The 12581-nt window shown below is 51.9% G+C and overlaps 1 long non-coding RNA gene across 3 annotated transcripts; it reads left to right on the top strand.

The window, feature by feature from the left end:
- Window positions 1–10968, top strand: LOC111934139 (uncharacterized). 3 transcript variants are annotated; one of them, XR_015276026.1, is made up of 5 exons: window positions 16–260; window positions 830–937; window positions 1018–1071; window positions 1928–2154; window positions 3513–10968. It is a non-coding gene; the product is annotated as an uncharacterized LOC111934139 (long non-coding RNA). The 3 variants fall into 3 exon arrangements; XR_015276024.1 differs by lacking the exon at window positions 1928–2154 and having other exon boundaries at window positions 1–260; window positions 3513–7997; XR_015276025.1 differs by lacking the exon at window positions 16–260 and having other exon boundaries at window positions 490–937; window positions 3513–4865.
- The last annotated feature ends 1613 nt before the right edge of the window (window positions 10969–12581 follow it).

Here is a 12581-nt window from a genome sequence, read left to right as displayed (position 1 = left end):
GGAGTCATGGGAAGTGCTCTGGTCCGTGTGCTGGTTTGGGGACCACTGAGCTATGGAGCGCTCTGGGCAAGTCATAAATAACATACTGCTTTTAAACAAGGGCAAAAATCAACAGACTTTGTTCAACAGAATTGTGAAATTTCCCTTGTTGAGAAGTCATAGGGAAGGCTGGGACAGGAAGACAAGTGGTTTGTTATTTTAGTCAAATCCTTGACTTGGCTGCAGTCAGCACATTCAGCAGTGGGGTAGAAACTCACCAGGTGAGAGGCAAAAGTACCTGCTGAGATGAAGTGCAGAGGCAGCAGATAAAGGGCATTACGGGGCTGTGCCTGTAGGGACTGCTTCTTATCAGCACACCTGCTGACTGCCTTGTGAAAGCAGCCCCTGCTCACCTGTGCCTTTGGGTAGCTGGGGATTTTTCTCATGGAGCTGTAGTTTTCAGGGCTGCTGCTGTCACCCTTTTTTACCACCTGGCAAAGCAGGAGGGAAGGGAGCACTAGGTCTCATGCTGCAATAAGGATGGGACCCAGTGGCCCTTGCTCCACATCTGCTCCAGATGCATCCATGTACGGACAATGCTGCTCCTCATTAAGGGGGTCTCCAGCACTTTGCTTCCAGCCCAGAATTAATGGCTCAGCTGGCCTGAAGAACCAAGGGTGACCAGCCCCATGCCATGCAGGGGTGCAGAGCAGCCCAAGCAGGTTTCACCTCAGGAAGGGGTCCAGTGAGGTTGCTGCTGAGTAGTGCTCCATAGTGTCAGGCTAGCAGTGTCCCAGTTCCTTCAGGGTAAGCCTGGGGCTTTTCTGGGTGTTTGTGCTCCCTTAAATAGGAAATTTGGCATCCTGAGCTAAGCATCTTCTCTACCTGGGTGTCCCAAATGGTTAACAATTCCAGCAGCAACAGACGGGTGGTGAGGAGATTGATTGCCTCCTGAAAGGTACATAAAGTCTCGCTCTTCTGCAGAAACACAACACTTGTTCAACCAAGTAAATAAGTGGTTTAAAACCCCTCTTGCAGCAGCTGACCCTACACGTGTTTATCCAAGTGACTGGAGCAGTGCCAGTCTCTCTGGTAAGTGACCTTTCCCGAATTTTTCTTTTCAAGTTGACATTTAAGAAGGGGGGGAAAGTCACAGCAACAAATGCTGTTTTAACAGTGATAAAGCTTTACCCGTCAACAAAGCCAGGAAAGCTGCACTGGAGCCTGTGCTGGTGGCTCTGCCATCCCAGCCAGAGTCCATGTGGACAGCACTGGCTTGTGTTTCCTGACCTGCTTGGGTCTGCATGAGCCAGCATCTGCAGTTTCTGTGGGCTGCTCCTGCTGCCTGGGCTGGGCTGGATAGTTCTGCAGCTCCTGGGAAAGGCTCTTGGGTGCAATTAAGTCTAAGGCAGCTGCTGGCAGCTGGAGGCACTCAAAGTATTAGTTCATTACTGCAATTCAAATGAGGAAGAGTCTTAAATCTCTGAGAGGAATCTGGGTTTGGCAGGCAGTGGAGTGCTCAGCTTATTGGGAAAACACCTTGGACAATTTTGGTAAATGTTCTACTGTGTTTTCAGGGAAGTAAAAAAGCTTTGGAGGAGGTTTACCTCTTAGCCAAGTTGCCCAGTACATGAGCTCCTCTTCCAGGCTGGAAGTCCCAAGGGCTTCACAGAAGGTTGCTCAGCACATCTGTGCTCCCCAAATCCTGCTGTCCCCACATCCTGGCAGATGTCATACATCCACAGCGTGCCACCTGTCAGCCACTCCCATCTCCACTGGGCTCTGCAGGATCTCTAGGGCGCTCCTGCCTTTTCCATCTGCAAAGCACCTACAGCCCTCCTGGCCTGCCCCTGCAGCCATTCCCCAGGCTTTTGGCTTAGTTTCACATGGTGACCAGGACTGAGAGCAGCATCTGGTGTTGGTGTCTCCCTGCAATCCTCCCTTCCAGCTTCCCTCCACAGAGTGCTGCTAGAGATGGGCCAGCCTGGGGCCATGCCTGCACAGTCCTGCCTTGAGAAAAGAAATTGAAGCAAGGACTTGCCAGCTGGCTGTTTCCTGAAGCATGAGGGACAGGAGATTCCTGGAAGCAGTGGCATCAGGGTTCCCCCAGACCTGGGTGCTTTCCTGGCATTTCTTGCAGATGTCCTGATGGGAGTGGCTGCAAAAAGGCAGGAGGTAAGGAGGGGACAGGGGCAGCACTGCAGCCAGACAGGGACATGCTGCTGGCTCAGGGTGACCCTGGGTAGCCCCATGACAGAGGCCTGTGAACTGACAGCAACCTCTGCTTTCAGAAAGCCACTTGTTTTGTGACAAGTTGAGAAACACCTAAGTGCCTCTGTAGAAAGAGGCCTGACAGATACGCTTGGCTTCGTGGCTATGCTGGTTCTTGGATTTAATCTATCTGTGCTAGAGGAAAAAAAACCAGAAAATCCCAGATAAGTGGAACAGTAAAGATGCTTTTAGTGAGCTGACAGCCAAGCCTTGTCTTTGCTGACCATGTCCCTGTTCAGACCCAGTTCTGCAGGCAGGGCACCACAGCCCCCAGGCTGCCAGCAGCAGGGCCAGCAGCTCACAGAGTCCCCTGTTAGGGGTTTCCATCTGCCACAGCTGTCCCCATGCCATGCTGTCCCCAGGAGGGCTCTAGCCCTGAACATTAACGTGAGGCAGTGAGCTCTGCTGGGCTGTCGCTGAGTGTTTCTTGTGTGAGGCTCTGGGGCTGCTTGGCAGTGATGGCAACTTTGGGACCTCATGCACTGAGTTCTCTTTAACCTGCCGTGGCAAGAATGCCTCATTTCACTTCTGCTCACAGCCAGCCCTGGAGCTGGCTCGCTGCAGGGTCGGTACGTGAGCCCTGGAACGGGACAGCCTGTATCCGGAGCCTTCCTTCCTCTCAGATAACGTCAGTGCTGGAAGCAGGCAGCTATTTTGGTCCCAGGAATGCCAGCGGATGATTTCACTTTTGTTTCGTACCCGATAACCTTTCCCATCACAATGAGAGACGACGTCCGTGCTCCCTGCGCTTCCGTGTGCGAGGGGAAGGCCATTCAAGCGCCTCTGCAGGGGAAAAGAAAGAGCCAGATTTAAAATAGCTTCTGATTGTCCATGGAACCTGGGCAAAGGAAGGGCAAAAGCCTTTCCTTGTTCCGCTGCCCGGTCCCATACCCTGGGAGCAGCTTTTCTGGCTGAGCCGGGGCACAAGGACAGCGACCGTGGGAATATCTGGTGTGCTGGCTCTTTGTGTCAGCCTCATGGGGATGGGGAGGTCTGTGAGAGGCTTTCTTCTCTGTGCACAGTTGTCCTGATGTGGGGCTCCAGGAGCTACAGCCACCTGCATGTCTCTATCCATCCTGCCCTTCTCCTAGTCCTTTCCCTGCTGGGTTTTGTGGCTGGATGCTTGGTCAGGAGCTTGGCGAGACAAACTCACCCCAGGCGAGATAAGTCTGGTCAAACCCAAATTGCTAAAACTCAGCTCCAATTTTTATTTCCTGTGGGGAAGGAGTTGGCAAAAGTAACTTGTTTTTTTTTTTTTTAAGCTTTCAGCCTTTGACTTCCCACGAACTGCTGACCCATCATGTGACGGGCCCGTGGTGGGGCCGCTGCCGCAAGATGTGCTATCGGCACTTTTAACCCTGATGCTCGTGTGAGGAAGGGCCCCCAGCTCCTCCCAGTCCCATGTGTGCTGGGGCTCTGGCAGCACCCAGCTCCAGCCTCTGGCAGTGGGCAAACCCCATGTGCTGTCAGAGGGAGAGCAGCGAGCTTAGGTACCACCAGAGCCCATCCCTTGTGGAGAGATGCTTCCCTGCTCCCCCAGAGCAGCTGCTTCCTCATGCCCACCCCGGCCTTCAGAGCACATCACAGGCCATTCTGCAGGCTGCCAGAGCTGGGCTCCTGTTTGACCAGTCCCTTTGCTCAGTGGGAGGTTTTTGCTTAGTCCCTCAGCACATGACTTACAGGGTGGCTCCAAACTGCTCTTGCTCTTCCTGGGCTGAAGCCTGTTTACAAAACAGTGGCTGAAAGCTGCTATTTATCCTTACATACACATTACATTCAGAGTTGCTAAATAGGCAAGCCCAAAATGAAAGTCATTTGGGTTTTCTTTAATTAGAATAAAATGCTGATGAATCATGAGGTTCTGTACCTCAAGGATGCACCAGGAATTGACTTTGGCTGCAGACAGCAAGGTACAGCAGTCAGCAGAGCCGGCTCACTGCCTTGACATCTGCTGGAAAGACTTGTTTTTCCCTCCCGAGTCACATGCTAGCTTGTGATCTGATCATGAGATACAAAGGATAACTTTCCAATATTTACTCTTCTCATCTGCAATTTCAAAAGGCAGAGGAAAAGAGCAAAAAGCAGCGTAAGGGAGGAAAACACAGGCCCCCATCCTCATTTGGTTAGTGTTGCTGTAGGTGCTGTGCTTGTGGCTGGGACAGGGCAGGAATTTGGCTGCAGCACCACGGGCTGTGCTTGTGCCTGTTGTGGCCATAATGGAGCATGTCAGTGTGGGCAGAGCAATAGCTGCTCGTGTGTTCAGCCACATGGGCATCCTCCCCTCCAGTGCCACCACACCTGTGTGCCAGCACAGGTGGGCAGGGGCTGCCTGTCCCAGGGTGACCTGCTCTGGCACAGGCAGAGGAAGCCTGTCCTCCCCATGGCTGCCCAGCACTGGCTCTGTGCCATCCTTCAGCATTCAACTTGCAAGTTTTATTATAAATGTCAAAGTGACATTTTTTATAACAATATCCTAATGTAGTCAGCCAGGCAGGTGGAGTTACTCATATGTGCTCTAGTCCAAAGGTTTATAGCAAGCCCAGCTGCAAGATTAAACCAGAATAACCCTTGAATAAAATCCCCTATATAATCTTGGGGGAATTTTTGCTAGTGCAGCTTGTGTATGTTTACTTCTGTGAGCTGGTGCCTATCAAGGACCAAAAACCCCCAGAACCACATCATGGTGCCTCAGGGGCTGTTGGGACATTTGCTTTCAGGCTGCTGAAGGCTTTGAGGGAGCTCCTGCTGCAGGGAGAGCAGGACAAAGCAGTGGGGCAGGGCTGTTTGCTTGCTGAGCCGGAGAGGTGTGTGCAATTGAGTACCAAATCTGCCACAGGCTGCATATGTGCAGCAAACCTGAGTTGTGTGTAGAGTGGGATTGCTCTGGGAATGGCAGCCTGGGATCAGCACTCTCTGTCTGTCTTCACCAAACTGTGGAACAGGAGATGCTGCAGGCAAAGCCAAAAGGGCTGTGTCTGCGTGTGACACATGATGTGTCAGCCTGACACAGAGTGAGGAACAGCACCATAGCTGCCCTGGAAAGCAGGAACTGCTTGGAAAAACAAGAAGGGGTGGATGTCACTGGGGAGAAGCAGCCAGCACAGACTGAATGATGAGAGCAGCACCCAGCCACAGCCTGGCCACAGCCTGGCCACAGCTATTCCGGTGTGACAGGCCGAGTGCCGCTGTGTTTCCAGTAAAAACACCCACCGCTGTCAGGTGGGGAGGGAGGGAGGATACCTCACCTGAGAGGGAGGGCACGAAGGGAGGGTGCCTGCTGGGTGCCTTTGATGTGGTGAAGGGTGGTTTGTGCCAGGCAGGTAGATCTCAGTGTTGTATGGAGCATGGCTGAATGGTGGATGAAACCAGCCTGCAAAGCCCAGCTGGCCCCTGTGCCTTTGCCAGGACCACAGCATTCATGAGACAGGCTTTGGATAGCTGGGAATGGATATGGTCCTTGCAGGCAAAGCTGAGCAAATGTGAAGAGGAGGTGATTTTAAATTAAAACCCAAACTATCTGTGATTAAGGGCTGTCTCCAGTAGGCACGGTTATTTCTGATTTCAGGTTTTGGGAAGTCATGAAACTGTTTAAGTCCAAGTTGTGTTTCTCCTGCTATTGCAGGGGCTCCACATTGCAGTGTCCTAACCTGCCCTCCCATGTCCACACTTAGCTCAAAAACCCATTTTTTTTTTCTGAAAAGTAAACTGCTGTCTTTCTTTGGGCAAATATTTCTGTGGCTTCTGTTGCAGCATTAGCCAGAGCTAATTAGGAAGGCTGTGACAGGCTGATGAGGGGTTTGGTGTGGACTCATCAGTGGGCCATGTGGGTCAGCAGCATATCTGCCTGTGGCACACGGCATTTGGAAGGCGTTTGGATTTTCCAGACCTGGTTGACCTGTCACTGTGCCCCAGAGGCATTTCTGAGCACTGTGGTTTCCTGGTTCACTGGCCTTTTGCCTGCCTCTGTGAAAATTAGAGCAGGCCTGACCCAGAAAGCTGGATGCAGAAGTGATCAATAGTGATGGTAATTGTCCAGCAGCACTGCCTGGCTCTTGGTGTCCCAAAAGAAATAAAAGCATTCAGAAAACATGTAGGTGTTCTGGCTCCTGTGGCTGCCTTATCAACTGCAGGAGGTTTCAGCCTGTGGCCCAAGGGTTGTGGAAGGCTGAGTTTAACATGCCCCATCCCTGGTGAATGACTTTGGTTCTTCTGGTCCCCCTTCCCAGTGATGGTGGTTCTCCAGCAAGTTTTGCTGTGTGAAGCGTTTGTTCTGCAGCAGGACAGTGCTGAAGGCTCAGGTGAAGGCTGGCAGCAGGGCAGGTGCCATGGAAAGGGGACACAGCAGCTCCAGCTGTGATCCCACTGGAGTGAGCGCCTGGGGAAGGAGATGCATCTGCTCGTCCCTGAGGGTGTTGTAGACACTAGCTCCTGGACAAGAAATCAGTCTCATCCTTAAGGAAATAAACAAATCCTGAAGAATATCCTTTCAGAGCAGTCCCCTCCTGCCTGCCGTGTCCGTTGAGGACAACAAGGGCTTTGTAAGCGCTCAGGGCTCTCGGGAACCGAACCAGCCGCGGTATGAGCTCAGCGGCTGTAAATCAGCGGGCTCCAGCGGCTCTAGGGCTGCGTAAATTCAGTGCCGATTGCTTTGATCTCAACTGCTTTTATTTCATACCCTCTGCAGAGATAGACACAAGGTCACACTAATGGCTGATACATGAAAAACTTATGTGGCCTTTATTGATTTTGGAGTGATTAATGAGTCAAAGGGAAGGACAGTGATTCATGCACATGAACGGTGCCTGGGAATGAGCAATGCTGACCAAGGTGGCCTTTTAATTCCATAATCAAGCCCGTGTCCAGCTGCTTCAGGGTAGCAGCATTGCTCTCACAGACGTCTGGGCACTGGGCAAACACCTGTTTGTACGCAGTGAGCTCTCGTGCCCGTGCCTCAGTTCTGTTTGCCTTGCTTTTTGCTGTCCCTTTTGAAAGGGGACCGAAAATAGCCAGACCTGAACTCTCACTGTAGCTTTGTTGACAAAGCCTCTTGAAGCTTTGCTGCTGCTATCCCAGGTGGCCCGAGAGGAGAGGCCTGGGAGAGGTAAAGCACAGTGCCTTCCTTGCCCAGCCTCACACCAGGCAGCAGAGCACCCACAGGAGGCATTCCCCAGCTTTGGCCCTCTGGTCACCAGCATGTGTGCTCAGTGAAGGAGCTTCAAAGCTGCAGACAATGGTTTTTGAGTTGCTTTTCCACTTCCTCAAGCATGTGCAACTTCCTGGAGGCTGCTGAGCTGTGGCAGAGTGGACACCCTCCTTCTACAGCCTCCATCCCAGTGTACCCCGAGCATGGGGTCCACAACCCCCAGTTTGCTCTGTGCCACACATTCAGCTGGAAACTGCTGCAAGGGGAAGTCATCCTAATTTTGGAGGGGGACATCAGGCCCAGCTTGAGGGATCTGGGCAGTGGTTATGCAACTTTCCTTCTTGGTATTTGAAGAAACTTCCCCCTCCTGGTTGTCCCAGCTTTGTGACCATGACTTAAGCCATCATATTGCTACCAGAGTTCGTTCTGCTGGGCTCACTGCTTTCACATGGGCTGTCCTGCTGAGTGGGTCAGAGACCTGCTGCACCTCTTAGGGCCTGAGGACCTGCCACAGTTAGGGATTCATTTGTTGTTGGCACTGCTGGTGATCTTTTTTTCTCTTGTCATTTCGTTGTCTGTTCCTGTGTACATTGACCTATGTCCGTGTCCTCCAGCTCCCAGGCTGACCTCCAGAGCTACCCCAGCCCTCCATGCTGTGGCTGAGTGAGGTCCCAGCCTGCTGGGGGACACTGCCCTAAGGGAAGGGCACAGGAGAACATTCCTGGTGGCACAGGCAGGTGACAACGCCCACCCTGCAGGCGGCTGTGGCACAGTGCCCCACTCCTGCCTTTGCTTTGCCCGAAGCAGCACAGACACAGAGCAGCCCCACATGCCCCCATTCCCACTCAGGAGTGAGGCAGGTGGTTGGCTCCCTCCAAGGGAAACTCAGGGGACGCAGGGTGTTGGACCCAGTGCCATCCTGCTGACCATGGCACAGTAGGAGAGGGTGGGGAGCATCATGGGGAGGCACACAGAAAAACACTGTGCTCCCAAGTTAGCTACTAGGCCAGGTTGGTTTTCCTGTTTACTCCTTAGGTGGAAAATAGGAAGGGAGTGAAAAACCTCATCCTCTTGGCTATATAAAGGTCTTGTTGTGTGGGCACAGAAATTTTACCTTCTTTTAGTTTTTTTGCCTTGGTGTTACCAGGTGTGTGGTGTGGGCTGTAGTGTCAGTAAAGCAAATAAAAGGGGATGCTGGGAATAGCAGCTCCTCTGCAGGAGATGTTTCCTCTTGGAGAAATTGACTCCTTCGCTGGTCTGCTGCTGAGCACCTGCACTGGGGTTCTGCAAAGCATGAGGGTCACAGAGGGTCAGGCAGGGCTTGTGTTGCTTGTGCTGGGGACACACAGAGCTCCAGGGACACCTGGCACTCCCAGCTGATAGCTGCTCACGTCTCAAAAAAAGGGTGGAAGGTGAAGAAATCGTATTATCCCTACAGCAAATTGTGGGTAGGTTGCCATGAAAAGGTTGGCTGGCAGGCTTGGCCAGCAGGAGTGAGAGGTCAGAGCAGATAAGACATTGCCACGTCAGGAAACTGTTTTGAGTTTACAGCATCAGGATGTGTTATGGGGATCTTAAACCCTGTGATCCCAGAGATGTTGCTAAACCTCATTTGCCTTGGATTGTTTGTCCAAAAAGATACCAAGAGATGAACTCTTTCTTCCCTTCATAATTGCCCATAATCTTATCTGAAGCCTCTGAAGTATCCAAGAAACTTCTCAAGGGGATAACATGGAGATAACTACCAAACAAAAAAGAAGTTCAAGAGCAGCTATTTCTGAGGTCTGCTGGGGAATAGCACCAGTTTCTTGCCCAGCTTTGGTCATCCTTACTTGTCACAAAGAGAAGGAAAGGATGCCCAGAGGTGTCCTAATCTTGCTTTGGCAGTGATTGGCCTTTCTTGGCCCCTTGCTCCTCTGAGATAGCTGAAGCTGTTTTGAGGAGTAAAGTCTCAAAGCTGCTTTAGGTAATTACTAGAAAATATTGCTGCATGGGAGCTGCAGCCCATGGCTCAGCTGTCCAGCTGCCTTGGCCAGTGGGGTTCGACTTGTCTCACCAAAGGGTGTTTTTGGTGTGTTTGTGCTGTGGGCTTATGGATCCCCTTCAGGCAAGGGGCTTGCTGATAGATCTGGTGGTGGTTTCAAGGTACCTTTTACTTCACTGGGTTTGTGGCTTCTCACTTGAGAGACAAGCATCTAATCATCTCACCATGATTTAGAAAAGTATGTGCAATTGTAAAAAGGATCTTCCAAACATATTATTTCCTTTAAAATTCAGTTCAGTGTCTGTGTCTGACTAGTCTTCCCATAACATTTACTGCCCGACCTGTTCTGGAGTCAGGACCTGGATTCTGTGTTAATTATGGTGGCTTCATCCAGTTAATTGATTTAAAATGTGACATTTCAAAGAGAGAAGAAAAAATTCTTGTCTGACAAAGTGTCTCCCTGATGCTGGTTCATGGCTTAGATATGGTTTTCAGAGATGTGAGTTGGCCAGGTTTTGCCACTGTTTTTATGTGCTATGTGACCTTTTGTGTCATTCTGGTTCCCAGTCAAAATGCAATACCAAGTAAGAGCTGTACCAAATGTGAGCATCCTGTGTCAGCACCACAGCAAGTTACTGTGACAAGATCTATTTTATGTAAATCTTTCTTGATTAGCAAAATAAACTGTTTAAGGGAGTAGAGCTAAGTTAATCAAGCCATGCCTTGGCTCTGGGTCGTGGTGATTTGCCTCTAGAATTGTCCTGTTTACTCCTTCAAAATACTGGCTTCTCAGCTTTCTTTTGGATGAGTCCTCCAGCAGCTGGAGCTAGGGCAGGACACACATCCACTCCATGCCATTGGTGTGTCCTCAGTTAGTGCAACATGTATTTTAGAAGTTAATAAAAGGGGAGATGAAGGGTACTTCAATGTCAGGTTCTCCCAAGCAAAGCAAAGTAATGGGGCAAATGAACACTTCACTACTCCACTGTAGCGGTCTCATTAATACAGACCAGTTCACAGTCGGTAAAGACACTCTGTCAAAGCAAATTGATTTTTCCTACTGTTTTGTTCACCCACTGCAAGGCTTTGGGCACTGCCAGCAGGGCTTTTCCCTGGCTCTTTAGTGTGTGTTTTGCTTCCCAGCACTCAGCCCCTGGGGTTCCTTGCTGGCCTGGCTGCAGGGCTCTGCCCCCAGCCCTGCTCCCGAGGCACTCACGGTTCAGGTCACCCCATGGCAGCACTGCTGCACCCCAGGAGCAGGTCCCAGAGGAAGGCCAGCAGCCCCAGGAGGTGGCCAAGGGCTGGTGTGGGTGGCAGGGCTCTCCCTGTGCCCTGGCAGCGCAGGGACGGGCGTGGGGCAGCTACAGCCCTTGGCCTGACTCTGCCAAACCTCACATCCATGGCCTGCGTGCACAGGCTGCCCCAGTTCGCCCGGGGGTTACCACACATTTTTGTCATGCTTGCAAAACGCTGTTACCACAGATTGCAAAAAACAACCTCATCCTCATCTGATCAGAGCGAAACCAGCACAGCTCTGCTCGACGTCTCCAGCATGTCCGGTCCTCTGCGTGCTCCTGCAGGCACACAGCTATTGCTCAGACATGCTTTCATTTGCTGCTTTCAGATGTTTTCTCCTCTGCAGACTCTGTGGCCTGTGAAAATGGCTGGTGAGCACTGGGTGCTTGCTGCCACAGTTACTGGCCATAGCACTGCCTTTTGCTGAGGGCTGATGTGGCCTTTCCGAGCACAGATGGCTGCAGTAAAGCTGAAGGTGTCGGGGAGTCTCTGTTGGGCTCTTCCTGAGCAGAACATGGGGGCTGCCACCAGCATCCTGCGCACAGAGGCGTGGCTGGGGCTGGCTGAGAAGCCCAGCCCAGGCTTGTGCCACCAGGTGGGAAGCTCTCCCTCAGGTCACCCTGTCCTGACAGGGCAAAATGAGCAGGGCACCCACTGTCAGCACCCAGGCTCCACCTGACAGCTCCTTCCATCCCAAGAGCTCCTCCTGACCTTGCCCTTGTCTCTGCAGGAACAGCCATGTGCTGAATGGGAGGCTGCAGCATGCAGGCACTGGGAGACTCTGGGCATTCCCAGGAGCAGAGCTGCCGGTGAAAGTAATATATTTAACAGTAACTACAAGTCCTGGAGGCTCTTTAACCTGTGTGGGGAACAGCTTAGCAGCACCAGTCCTCATGACAGACCACTTCTGTCTGTTGCTGGGCTGTGGCGTGGCTGGGAGCCCATACAAAATGCTGAGGAGCACTCCCAATTTCTTACACTAGAGCTTACCAGGTGGGTTTGGCTGTGAGCCAAGCTGGAGCTCAGCCCCTTCCAGAGCCTGATGGCAATGCTCTGGGTGTGGCTGGGCAGTCCATGGGTGCTGGGAAGAGCTCGGGTAACAGGCACAAAAAGTGGGGGTGTCCCAAGATGCTGTAATGAACTGCAGCCCTGAGTTAGAGCCGTGCTCTGCCTTCACCCATGAAATGCAGCAGGGCAGAATTACCCCATCGGTCCCACTGCCACCACAGTGGCAGGGTGTCTGCAGAGCCATCAGCTGGGGACACAGGGCCACAGATCTCTGCCTTAGAGTGCCGTGTCATATGCTGGGATCGTATGGTTCATCTTGTGCCAGTAATCAAAATGTCAGGGCATAAAAGTTCTTTGGCAATGCTAAAGGCAAAACGTCAGGAAAAAATTCTCCTTCCCTTACTCCATAAAAGCTCAGCATTGTGCAGATGATCTAAAACTGTTTTGAAGTGCTAAAGGTTGTCTGGACTGTAAGTGTTTTATATTGGGGACAGGGATCTCCTGTGTCTGAAATAGATGAGACACTTCAGAGGGGAGCCTTTAGTCTTTCCAGACAAGAGAGACAAGACATACAGCAGAGCCCTACTATTGTCGGAGGCTGGCTGTAGGAAAAGCAACTGCAAATGGCCAGTCTTGATATTCATTCCCACCTGTCACCTGTGTCAGCTCACTTATGGGGACACCAGAGGGCAACTAAATGAGGACAGCACTTTGGTATTACACGGCAGCTGGAGCAGCAGCTGAGTGAGGGCATTACAAGGCTTCAAACACCTCCAGTCTTGGCAGAGCTGCCCTGCGGGGGTGGGACACATCACCCCGTGATCGGGCTCCCCAGCAGCACGGCTTCCCGTGGGCTCAGCCACCGCCTGGCCCTCCATCCCTGCCTCCCTGCGTCCCTCC

Source organism: Cyanistes caeruleus, chromosome 13 (assembly GCF_971803275.1).
Source record: "Cyanistes caeruleus chromosome 13, bCyaCae1.hap1.1, whole genome shotgun sequence".
NCBI classification, from domain to species: Eukaryota; Metazoa; Chordata; class Aves; order Passeriformes; family Paridae; genus Cyanistes; species Cyanistes caeruleus.
Note: the sequence above shows the minus strand (reverse complement) of the source record. Positions and strands in the feature narration are given on the sequence as shown.